The sequence below is a fragment of the Chiloscyllium plagiosum genome, unplaced genomic scaffold, assembly GCF_037043375.1.
Source record: "Chiloscyllium plagiosum isolate Xiang-an unplaced genomic scaffold, Cpla_swu_hap1 HiC_scaffold_20, whole genome shotgun sequence".
Classification (NCBI taxonomy): domain Eukaryota; kingdom Metazoa; phylum Chordata; class Chondrichthyes; order Orectolobiformes; family Hemiscylliidae; genus Chiloscyllium; species Chiloscyllium plagiosum.
Genome location: NW_028270158.1, coordinates 2,875,268 through 2,886,621, shown reverse-complemented (window position 1 = coordinate 2,886,621; position 11,354 = coordinate 2,875,268). Strand labels below are relative to the sequence as shown.

General features: G+C 42.2%; 1 protein-coding gene across 3 annotated transcripts in view; it reads left to right on the top strand.

Moving 5' to 3' along the window:
- The first annotated feature begins 72 nt into the window (after positions 1 to 72).
- The window catches only part of LOC122560905 (uncharacterized), a 54,694-nt gene continuing 43,412 nt past the window's right edge, over positions 73 to 11,354 (top strand). For 2 of the 3 annotated variants that reach the window (XM_087997590.1, XM_087997589.1), the window contains exon 1: positions 73 to 560. The gene's annotated coding sequence lies outside the window, so the exon portion shown is untranslated. Of the gene's footprint in view, positions 561 to 2,448; positions 2,513 to 11,354 lie in introns of all 3 variants that reach the window. The other variant, XM_087997588.1, reaches the window with a different exon arrangement.

Genomic DNA, 11,354 nt, shown 5'->3' with positions numbered 1-11,354 from the left:
CACCCCACGCCCCGCCTCGATAGCTCAGGAACGATTAAACACACTTGGTAACTTAGCAACGGCGGCGGTCAGGCCTCAAGCTTCTCTCAGATAAGCGATAACAAGAAATTACATTAAAAATTAAAATACCGGGAACTAAATTAAAACTCAGAGAGCAAAATTAAAATAAAATATAGGGAATTAAATCCCCTTCAGTGTATGTGAAAGATAAATGCACAAAGCACGTTATCTTTCTCTTTTTAAATAATTTAATAACGGTTTATTTCTCCTGTACTCAGTATCTGTAATACCTTGTTAAGTTTTTTTTTCAAAATAATTTTGCCAATAAACAGGATGGAAATCATTACATTTCTTTAAAAGTTTAAGAAGTTTTATTTTCAAAAGTGAACCCCTGGTTCAAAATTGCCTTTTTTTTTAGAAAGAAAAGTGATTATTGGCCATTGAAATGGAAAGCTTTGGAGAGTGGGAGGATTAGGAAAAATATATTGCAGCCTGGGGAAGTGAGAAGTACTTTATTTTGACAAAAGGAATAAAGAGGCGGACCACTGATGCTTTGGAAGGTAAGAAAATAAATGGAGTAAAGATATAAAGATGAATAAACTACTACAAAAAAGTACTATTTGATAAGCGTATAGAGGTGTAAAACAAAATGTTGGGGATTATTCTGTGGAGAAACATTATTGAAAAGCAAGGAGGTGATGCCAAATTCATGCAAACTTTGGCAGCATTATGTATAGAATATTGTGTGCAACTCTGGTTTCCATAACCACTGAGTTTAACACAGGAAATTATGAACAAATAATTGAGAATTACAATAGTCAGGAAGGATTGTGCAAGTTGGGTCTTCTTTCTCTTAAAAAGAAAAGTCTGAAGGGGAAATTGACAGTTTGTCCAGACCACTCATTTAGAATCATAGAGATGTACAGCATGGAAACAGACCCTTCGGTCCAACCCGTCCATGCCGACCAGATATCGCAACCCAATCTAGTCCCACCTGCCAGCACCCGGCCCATATCCCTCCAAACCCTTCCTATTCATATACCCATCCAAATGCCTTTTAAATGCTGCAATTGTACCAGCCTCCACCACATCCTCTGGCAGCTCATTCCATACACGTACCACCCTCTGAGTGAAAAAGTTGCCCCTTGGGTCTCTTTTATATCTTTCCCCTCTCATCCTAAACCTATGCCCTCTAGTTCTGGACGCCACTCCAGGGAAAACAGCCCCAGCCTGTTCAGCCTCTCCCTATAGCTCAAATCCTCCAACCCTGGCAACATCCTTGTAAATCTTTTCTAAACCCTTTCAAGTTTCACAACATTTTTTCGATACGAAGGAGACCAGAATTGCACGCAATATTCCAACCAATGTCCTGTACAGCCACAACATGACCTCCCAACTCCTGTACTCAATACTCTGACCAATAAAGGAAAGCAAACCAAATGCCTTCTTCACTATCCTGTCTAACTGTGACTCCATTTTCAAGAAGCTATGAACCTGCACTCTAATGTCTCTTTGTTCAGCAACACTCCCTAGGACCTTACCATTAAGTGTATAAGTCCTGCTTTGATTTGCTTTCCCAAAATGCAGCACCTCGCGTTTATCTGAATTAAACTCCATCTGAGGTCAGGCTCACCAGTCTATAGTTCCCTGGCTTGTCTTTACTGCCCTTCTTAAACAGTGGCACCACATTTGCCAACCTCCAGTCTTCCGGTACTCACCTGTGACTATCGATAAAACAAATATCTCAGCAAGAGGCCCAGCAATCACTTCTCTAGCTTCCCACAGGTACACTTGATCAGGTCCTGGGGATTTATCCACCTTTAACCGTTTCCAGACATCAGCACTTCCTCCTCTGTAATCTGGACATTTTGCAAGATGTCTAATCTATTTCCCTACAGTCCATATCTTCCATATCCTTTCCACAGTAAATACTGATGCAACATATTCGTTTAGTATCTCCCCCATTTTCTGCGGCTCCACACGAAGGCCACCTTGCTGACCTTTTATCTTCCTTTCTCAAAATACATTAATTAGCAAAATAACTTGGAATATTTTCCTATGTCACTGAAATTGTCTCCTCTTATTATGACATTCCTCTTACCCTTATGATTTTACTATGAATCTATCATCAGATGAAAGGAAATATATTTGTAGTCATTGCATATGTACAGCTACAGTTCTGTAATCAAGTTCATAGTTAAGATGTTTCTGCCTCCTTGTTCTTTTTTGTATCAGCATTTAATTTATCACGTTGCCTTCAAGTTCTCCATTTAGCAGTATGGGACAGATGTGAAAAATGATCTACCATTATTCCTTCAAAGTCTTTACAGAAAATATTCAAGAAGAATTTCTATTTTGACATGCCAGATGTGAGAATGCAGAAAACTTGAACAGGCTCAGAATGCCAAAACTGTGCTCAGAGTGTGCTTCTTTGTGTTTTTTGACCAGCTGATGACAGTCATTTATGAAACTGAAGGAGGCTATTTGACTTATCGATTCTGTTTACTGTAAGGTAGGCCAAGTCAGTGTCATGCCCTCATTCTATCCCTGTAACTGTGCAAGGTTATTTTTCTCAGGTCGTTATCCAATTTTCCTTTGAAATCATCAGTCACCTCTGCTCCTACCTATTTCACAGATGGTGAATTCCAGGCCATCACCACTCATTACATAAAATAATGTCCTTCCTCAACACGCCCACACCACTGTATGTCTTAAACAAAACCTTAAATCTGTGTCCTTGTGCTATCTGTCCACCAGGTCAAAATCTTCATAACTGGTGCAGCATTATCAAATTTCCCTCCAACCTCTTTTATACAAAAGAGAACATCCAACCTGGCCTTGTAGCTAAAATTCCTCATTCCCAAATCCATTTGGTAAATCTCAGGATTCTCCCATCCTTCCAGTGCTATGAACTAAGGAAGGATGGCGTTCAGGAGTGCTCAAGGTTTACTGAAGATTCAGAAATTAGATTACTTACAGTGTAGAAACAGGCCCTTTGGCCCAACAAGTCCACACTGACCCGCCACCCACGCAGACCCATTCCCCTACCTTTACCCCTTCACCTAACACTACGGGCAATTTAGCATGGCCAATTCACCTGACCTGCACATTTTTGGACTGTGGGAGGAAACCGGAGCACCCGGAGGAAACCCACGCAGACATGGGGAGAATGTGCAAACTCCACACAGTCAATCGCCTGAGGCGGGAATTGAACCCAGGTTTCTGGTGCTGTGAGGCAGCAGTGCTAACCACTGTGCCACCGTGCCGCCCACTTGCCACCGTGCCGCCCACTTGCCACCGTGCCGCCCACGGCAAGAATTTATTTTTCTCAGCGAGTCACCTGAAATACATCGCCATTGCTGTGTTCTTGTGTAAGATAAGTGTAGTCAGAGCCACAGCATTCGAGTTATCTGGACTTAGTTTTTAATATTGTCTGGTTATGCATACTTATAGCCTCATAGAGATGTACAGCTTGGAAACAGACTGTTTGGTCCAACTTGTCCATGCCGACCAGATATTCTACATTAATCTAATTCTATTTGTCAGCATTTGACCATATCCCTCTAAACCCTTCCTATTCACATACCCATCCAGATGCCTTTTAAATGTTGTAATTGTACCAGCCTCCACCACCTCTTCTGGCAGCTCATTCCATATATACACCATCCTTTGTGCGAAGAAATTGCCCCTTACATCCCTTTTAAATCTTTCCCCCCTCACCTTAAACCTACGCCCTCTAGTTTTGGACTCTGCCACCCTGGGAAAATACCTTGACTATTCATCTTATCCATGCCCCTCATGATTTTATAAAGTTCTATAAGGTCGCTTCTCATCCTCTGATGCTCCAGGGAAAACAGCCTCAGCCTATTCAGCCTCTCCCTATATCTTGAACCTTCCAATGGTGGCCACATCCTTGTAAATCTTTTCTGAACTCTTTCAGGTATCACAACATTTTTCTTATAGCAGGGAGACCAGAATTGCACAAAATATTCCAAAAGTGGTCTAACCAATGTCCTGTACAGCTACAACCAGACCTACCAACTCCTATAGGAGAAAGTGAGATCTGCAGATGCTGGAGATCAGAGCTGGAAATGTGTTGCTGGAAAAGCGCAGCAGGTCAGGCAGCATCCAAGGAACAGGAGAATCGACGTTTCGGGCATAAGCCCTTCTTCAGGAATACTTAATACTCTGATGGCAAATGAGACCAGGTTGCAGAAGGTTTTTGTAAATTTTCTATAGTTAAGGTTAATGGATTATATAACTAAAGTGATCATAAATTATCAAAATCTTGAGACTACATGTGTAAATTTCACATATTTTGGTATTTTTGTTCCCTTATTGGACTAATTGATTTTGTGGCATTTTTCAATTTACTGCAGTTTTATGTTTTTATTTTTGTCATTACCTGCAACAGAGGAAAGTGTGCCCAAAATGACAAATTACTTGGTAGGCAGAATTTCCTTTGGAAATTCTTTTTGTTCTTTGGGAAGTTGAGGTCAGATAGAGTTTGTAGAGAAATGATCAGTCTGTGTTTCCAGATTCTGTCAGAGCCTTTTGGCCAGTTTAATGCCATCAGTTTACGTGGCCTTTCCACCTGTGATTCAACCGTGAGGTCTTTTCACAGGTCAGCACTGAGCTCTGGATGTGCCATCTTGTACAAGAAGAAAGTAGTTTTGATATCCTGGAAGTTGAAGGAGCACAATTTAATAGTATCCTTTCTTAGAGTTCAGTCTGGATAAATGGGAGATATTGCATTTTGGTACAACAAACAAGGGTAAGACTTATACTCGGATTTCACCAGTTTCCTAATTTCCCCTCCACCCACCTTGTCTCAGTCAAATCCATCGAACTCAGCACCGCCTTCCTAACCTGCAATTTTCTTCCTGACCCCTCCGCCCCCACCCCAGTCTGACCTATCACCCTCACCTTGACCTCTTTCCACCTATTGCATTTCTGACGCCCCTCCCCCAAGTCCCTCCTCCCTATCTTTTATCTTAGCCTGCTGGACAAACTTTCCTCATTCCTGAAGAAGGGCTTATGCCCGAAATGTCAATTCTCCTGTTCCCTGGATGCTGCCTGACCTGCTGCGCTTTTCCAGCAACACATTTTCAGCTCTGATCTCCAGCATCTGCAGATCTCACTTTCTCCTCTAAGACTTATACAATTAATGGTAGGGCCTTGGATAGTGTTGTTGAACAGAGGGACCTAGGGGTGCAGGCACATAATTTTTGAAGTTTGCATCATATATTGACAAGCTGGTTAAAAAGGCGTTTGGCACTCACTCCTTAGTCTTTTGAATAAAAGAGTTGGGACACTATGTTGAGGTTGTACAGGAGGTGCATTGAGGCCTCTTCTGGAATACTGTATCCAGTTTTGGTCGCCCAGTTATAGGAAGGATATTATTAATCTGGAGAGGGTTCTGAAGAGATTTACCAAGATATTACAGGGTATGGAAGATTTGAGTTATAAGGAAAGGCTGGATAGGCCGGGACTTTTTTCTCTGGATTGTAAGAGATTGAGAGGCGACATGATAGAAGTTTATAAAATAATGAGAGGTACAGATAGAGTTAATGATAGTTGTCTTTTCTCTGGAATGGAGGATTTCAAAACATTTTTAAAGTAAGAGGAGAGAGATTTTAAAAAGTCACAAGAGGCAGTTTTTTTACACAGAGCTTGGTTCGCGTGTGGAATGCACTTCCAGAGGAAGTAGTGGATGTGGGCACAATTACAACATTTAAAAGACACTTGGATAAGTATGTGTATAGAAAAGGTTTGGAGGGACATGAGCTAGGAGCAGACAGGTGAAACTAATTTAGTTTGGGATTATGTCCAGCATGGATTGGTTGGACTGAAAGGTCTGTTTCTGTGCTGCATGACTCTTTGACTCTATAGTAGGACAATCAGGGCTGCACACAGAACTCCAAGTATGGCCTTACCAACATCTTGTACAGCTTCGACAAGACTCCTTCTGATTTCGCTCCTAAATGCTCGAGTTCTAATTAAGGCCATAAGATGTAGATGCAGAAACAGGCCATTCTACCCATCGAGTATGCTCTGTCATTCCATGACATCATGGCTAATATGAAAATCCCCAACTTCTCTTTCCTGCATTTTCCACATAACTCTTGATTCCTTTGCTTATTAAAAATCTGCCTATCTCAGCCTTAAACCTTCTTAATGACCCAGCCTCAACAGCTATTTGTGAGGAAGTTCACTACCCTCTGAGAGAAGTGATTTATCGTCATCTATTTTCAAGCGAGCACTGCTTTTGTTTCAGTTTACCTCACTAGAGATGTCGTTTCTCTGTACTATATTGTAATTATGATAACATTAGTTGGATCATCTGATAACCTTCCTAACTACAGAAAATATACACAAAATTTAAACAGCCTGGACTCACTTGCCAGTTTTTATACAAGTATTCTTGGAAATTTGTGGGCGACTCCCTCTCGACAAATAGTTTCCTGGAGATTCAGATCTTGATAAGTATTCCAGCTGAGGGTGGAACAAGCTCTGTTTAAGCAAAGCCTCATTTATGTCCCACCCCCTCCTGAAATAAAGTCCAAGTTTCTATTAATCATGATTTTTTAAAAAATAATGTGCACTGGTTTTTAGTGATGAATGTCCAAGACATCTGAATATATTTGGTGCATCACAGTTGCCAGTCTTTCACCATCAATAAAATATTCTGATTTGACTCTGTGGGATGACCTTACACTTATCACATTGACCACTATCTTGAGCAGTTTCATCCACTCGTTATGGCATTGCCACTGGATTGATAACGCAGAGACATGGGTAATGCTCTGGGGACCTGGGTTCGAATCCCACCACGGCAGATGGTGGAATTTAAATTGAGAGTCTGATGATGCTCATCTGGTTCACTCTTGTCCTTTAGGGAAAGAAACTTGCCATCCTTACATGCTCTGGACTACAGGTGACTGCAGACTCGCAGCAATGTGGTTGATTCTAATCTGCCCTCTGGGATGGGCAGTAAATGCTAGCCTAGTCAGTGATACTCTTATCCCACGAATGAATTTTTAAAAAAAGTTGCACAAACTCTAAGATTTTACAGTTAGAATATTCTGACTGGTCTTATTAGTAGATTCAAGAGTCTAAGTCAAAGCAGACCATTGATTTGTCACCCTATCCACCTTCCCTAATCAATCATTCCCTCCACCACCACCATTCAGTGGCAGCAGTATCTACTATCTACAAGATATGCAACAATAATTTACCAAGACTCCTGAGACAGCTATTTTCAAAACCATGAACTCTACAACAACAAAATACCAGCAGATACATAAGAACGTCACCACTGGCAAGTTCCCTTCCAAACCACACACCATCCTGACTCGGAACTGTATCCCTTGTTCCTTTACCTTCACTGGATTAAACCCCTAGAATTCCATCCTTAAAGGCATTGTGAGTGCACCTACATTAACTGAACTGGAGTGGTTCGCCACGACCTTCTCAAGGACAGTTGGGCGTGTGAAACAAATGTTAACTCACTCACTTTTTATCACAGAATATGTAACTACAGCACAATAGGAACTGTGTTTATCTAATCCTGCAAACACAGTAGACCTGAACCCTGGGACAGAATCTTCTGCTTTTGTTGGGGTGTGCTTGGAATTGGATGGGTATTCAAGGGTAGCAGGATAGTGTTGCACATGAACTCTGATGCATTCCCACCTTCATCAGATTCTGCATAAGCAGGCTCGTGGTCAATGTTCCCCTAACCACCCCATCACCCACTTCAACCACTCAGCTGCTATCCTCTTTTTGCAACCATTCCACAAACCCTCACTCATTCCAAGTTGCTAACGTATAGCATGGGTTCTCCATGATGCTGGTACTCCTAGGGGTTAGGAGAAAGTGAGGACTGCAGATACTGGAGATCTGACTCAAAAAGTCCAGTGCTGGAAAAGCACAGCCAGTCAGACAGCACCTGAGGAGCGGGAAAATCGACATTTTGGGCATAAGCCCTTCATCTAGAATGATTGGCTGAATTCCTGATGAAGTGCTTATACCTGGAACGTTGATTCTCCTGCTCCTTGGATGCTGCCTGACCTACTGTGCTTTTCCAGCAACACGCTTTTCATATTCCTAGGGGTATCCTTCGGAGAAAGGCCCACGGCTTCCACACTGGCACTGTCAAGGGTAGCAGCTGCCACCTGTCCACTAGGCTGGACTTTTGTCCCCGGGATGGCCCTATCTCTGTCTGATTGGTGGGCCTGTCCAAAAAATGGCAGTGTCAGTCTCAGGGAGCAGATGTCAAATACTAGGAGGCAGAGGTTTAAGGTAAGAAAGGAAATATTTAAAGGAGATGAGCGTGGCAAGATCTTTATGCAGAGGGTGGTCGGTGCCCGGAATGTGCTGCCAGGGAACATAGTAGAACTAGATGCAATAGCAACATTTAACAAACATTTGGACAGACACATGAACAGGCAGGAAATAGAATGATACGCACCATGCGCTAGCAGATGGGATTTGTTTTCAGTACAGACATAGTGGGCCAAAGGGCCTTATCTGTTCTGTCAGGATGGAATGTGGGCAAGGGGGAAAGGGATTGAGTGTGCGTGAGGGAGGGAAATGTAGGGTCTGGTTGAGATGGGAGAAGGTGGAAAATGCCATTCCCTCTCAAGGGCAACTAGAGATGCACAAGAAGTGCCATTCCAGCTAGCGACACAAGTGAATAAATACAAAAACCAGGTGCTGGGTTGTGCGATGCTTGAAGGTGCAGTGTGATCAGTGAAACATAACCCACTGTGTCAGAGGGAGTTAACAAGTTCCTTTCCCAGGCCTGCACGTTTGCTCATCACCAGCGTGACCAATCTGAGGGTCTCAGTTAAACTGTTTCCCAGTGTAATCTGGCTGTAATACTTCCCAGTACTCATTATTTTGTTTCTTTTTGAGAAAACTTTCATGATCACTGCATTTGAGAGTACCTTGACAATTAATATTTATCTTCAAGCAAATGTACAAAAAAAATTCAGGACAATTTTATGTTCACAGTATATAATGAGGGTCAGTTATAATGATGGGTGAAGGATACTCTTAGCAGTATGAAGTGTTATTGTGGATAATGTTACCACATCTCAGATCATATAGTATTAGAGTAACCTGTTGGTTGTGGAGATGGAGAGTACTGTGTGTTAAAAGTTGGTGTCCAGCACCTGTTGAATGTCCGTAAACTGAGTGGAAAGCTAATGGGCCGAATGCCAGGGCAGACCAGCTGCTGAAGTGTTTAAAACTGGAAGACTCACTGTGCATGTCATTAGTATGTGTGGAGAAGTCAAAAATATTGCCAGACTGAACCAAGGCATTTTTTTTATTTATTGTTCTACATTTATCAAATAGACTGTGTGCGCTATCAGTGAAGTTTATGACCCGAAAGTGTTTGTAAGTGACCATTAGAATGTAAAGATACTTCCAGTTGAAAATGATAGTCACATGGAGCCCTACTGATGAAATCATTATGTCACTATGAGGAAATTTCAAAGCCATCTGCCTGCTCTGTACAGGCAGGTTTTTTTCCCCAGACACATTCGGTATTGGAATCACCTGTAATGTCAATCTTGGTTCAATGAGACTTGTGGTTCAATGGTTCAATCTGCAATTTGAGAGGGAGAGGGTACAGTCGGAAGTGACAGTACTTCTGTTGAATAAATGGAATTATGGAGCTATGAGGGAGGAGCTGGCCAAAGTTCAATGGTGCAATACCTTAGCAGGGATGACCGTGGAGAAACAATGGCGGATATTTCTGTGTATAATGCAGAAGTTGCAGGATCAGTTCATTCCTAAAAGGAAGAAAGATCCCAGGAGGAGGCATGGGTGCCCGTGGCTGACGAGGGAAGTAAAGAAACATATAAAGTTAAAAGAGAAAAAGTATAACATAGCTAAGATAAGTGGGAAAACTGAGGACTGGGAAGCTTTTAAAGAGCAACAGAGGATTACTAAGAAGGAAATACGCAGAGGAAAAATGAGGTACGAAGTAAACTGGCCAAGAATATTAAGGAGGATAGTAAAAGCTTTTTTAGGTATGTGCAAGGCAAAAAAATGGTTAGGACAAAAATTGGGCCCTTGAAGACAGAAACAGGGGAATATATTACTAGGAACAAAGAAATGGCAGAGGAATTAAATGGGTACTTCAGATCTGTGTTCACTTCGGAAGACACAAGCAATCTCCCTGAGGTAACAGTGGCTGAAGGACCTGAACTTAAGGGAATTTATATTTGCCAGGATTTGGTGTTGGAGAGGCTGTTAGGTCTGAAGGTTGATAAGTCTCCGGGGCCTGATGGTCTGCATCCCAGGGTACTGAAGGAGGTGGCTCGGGAAATCGTGGATGCGTTGGTGATTATTTTCCAGAGTTTGATAGATTCAGGGTCGGTTCCTGAGGATTGGAGGGTGGCTAATGTTATACCACTTTTTAAGAAAGGTGGGCGAGAGAAAGCAGGTATTTATAGACCAGTTAGTCTGACCTCAGTGGTGGGAAAGATGCTGGAGTCTATTATAAAGGATGAAATTCTGGATAGTAGTAACAGGATAGGACAGAGTCAGCATGGATTTATGAAGGGGAAATCATGCTTGACTAATTTTCTTGAATTTTTTGAGGATGTAACTATGAAGTTGGACGAGGGAAATTCAGTAGATGTAGTGTACCTGGACTTTCAGAAAGCTTTTGATAAAGTCCCACACAGGAGGTTAGTGAGTAAAATTAGGGTGCATGGTATTGGGGGCAAAGTACTAGATTGGATTGAAAATTGGTTGGCTAATAGGAAACAGGGTAGTGATAAACGGCTCCATTTCAAAATGGCAGGCAGTGACCAGTGGGGTACCGCAGGGATCCGTGCTGGGACCACAGCTTTTTACAATATATGTTAATGATATAGAAGATGGTATCAGCAATAACATTAGCAAATTTGCTGATGATACAAAGCTGGGTGGTAGGGTGAAAAGTGATGAGGATGTTAGGAGATTACAGGGTGACCTGGACAAGTTAGGTGAGTGGGCAGATGCATGGGAGATGCAGTTTAATGTGGATAAATGTATGGTTATCCACTTTGGTAGCAAGAACAGGAAGGCAGACTACTACCTCAATGGAATCAATTTATGTAAAGGGGCAGTACAGAGAGATCTGGGTGTTCTTGTACACCAGTCAATGAAGGCAAGCATGCAGGTACAGCAGGTAGTGAAGAAGGCTAATAGGATGCTGGCCTTCATAACAAGAGGAATTGAGTATAGAAGCAAAGAGGTGCTTCTGCAGCTGTACAGGGCCCTGGTGAGACCACACCTGGAGTACTGTGTGCCGTTCTGGTCTCCAAATTTGAGAAAAGACATTCTGGCTATTG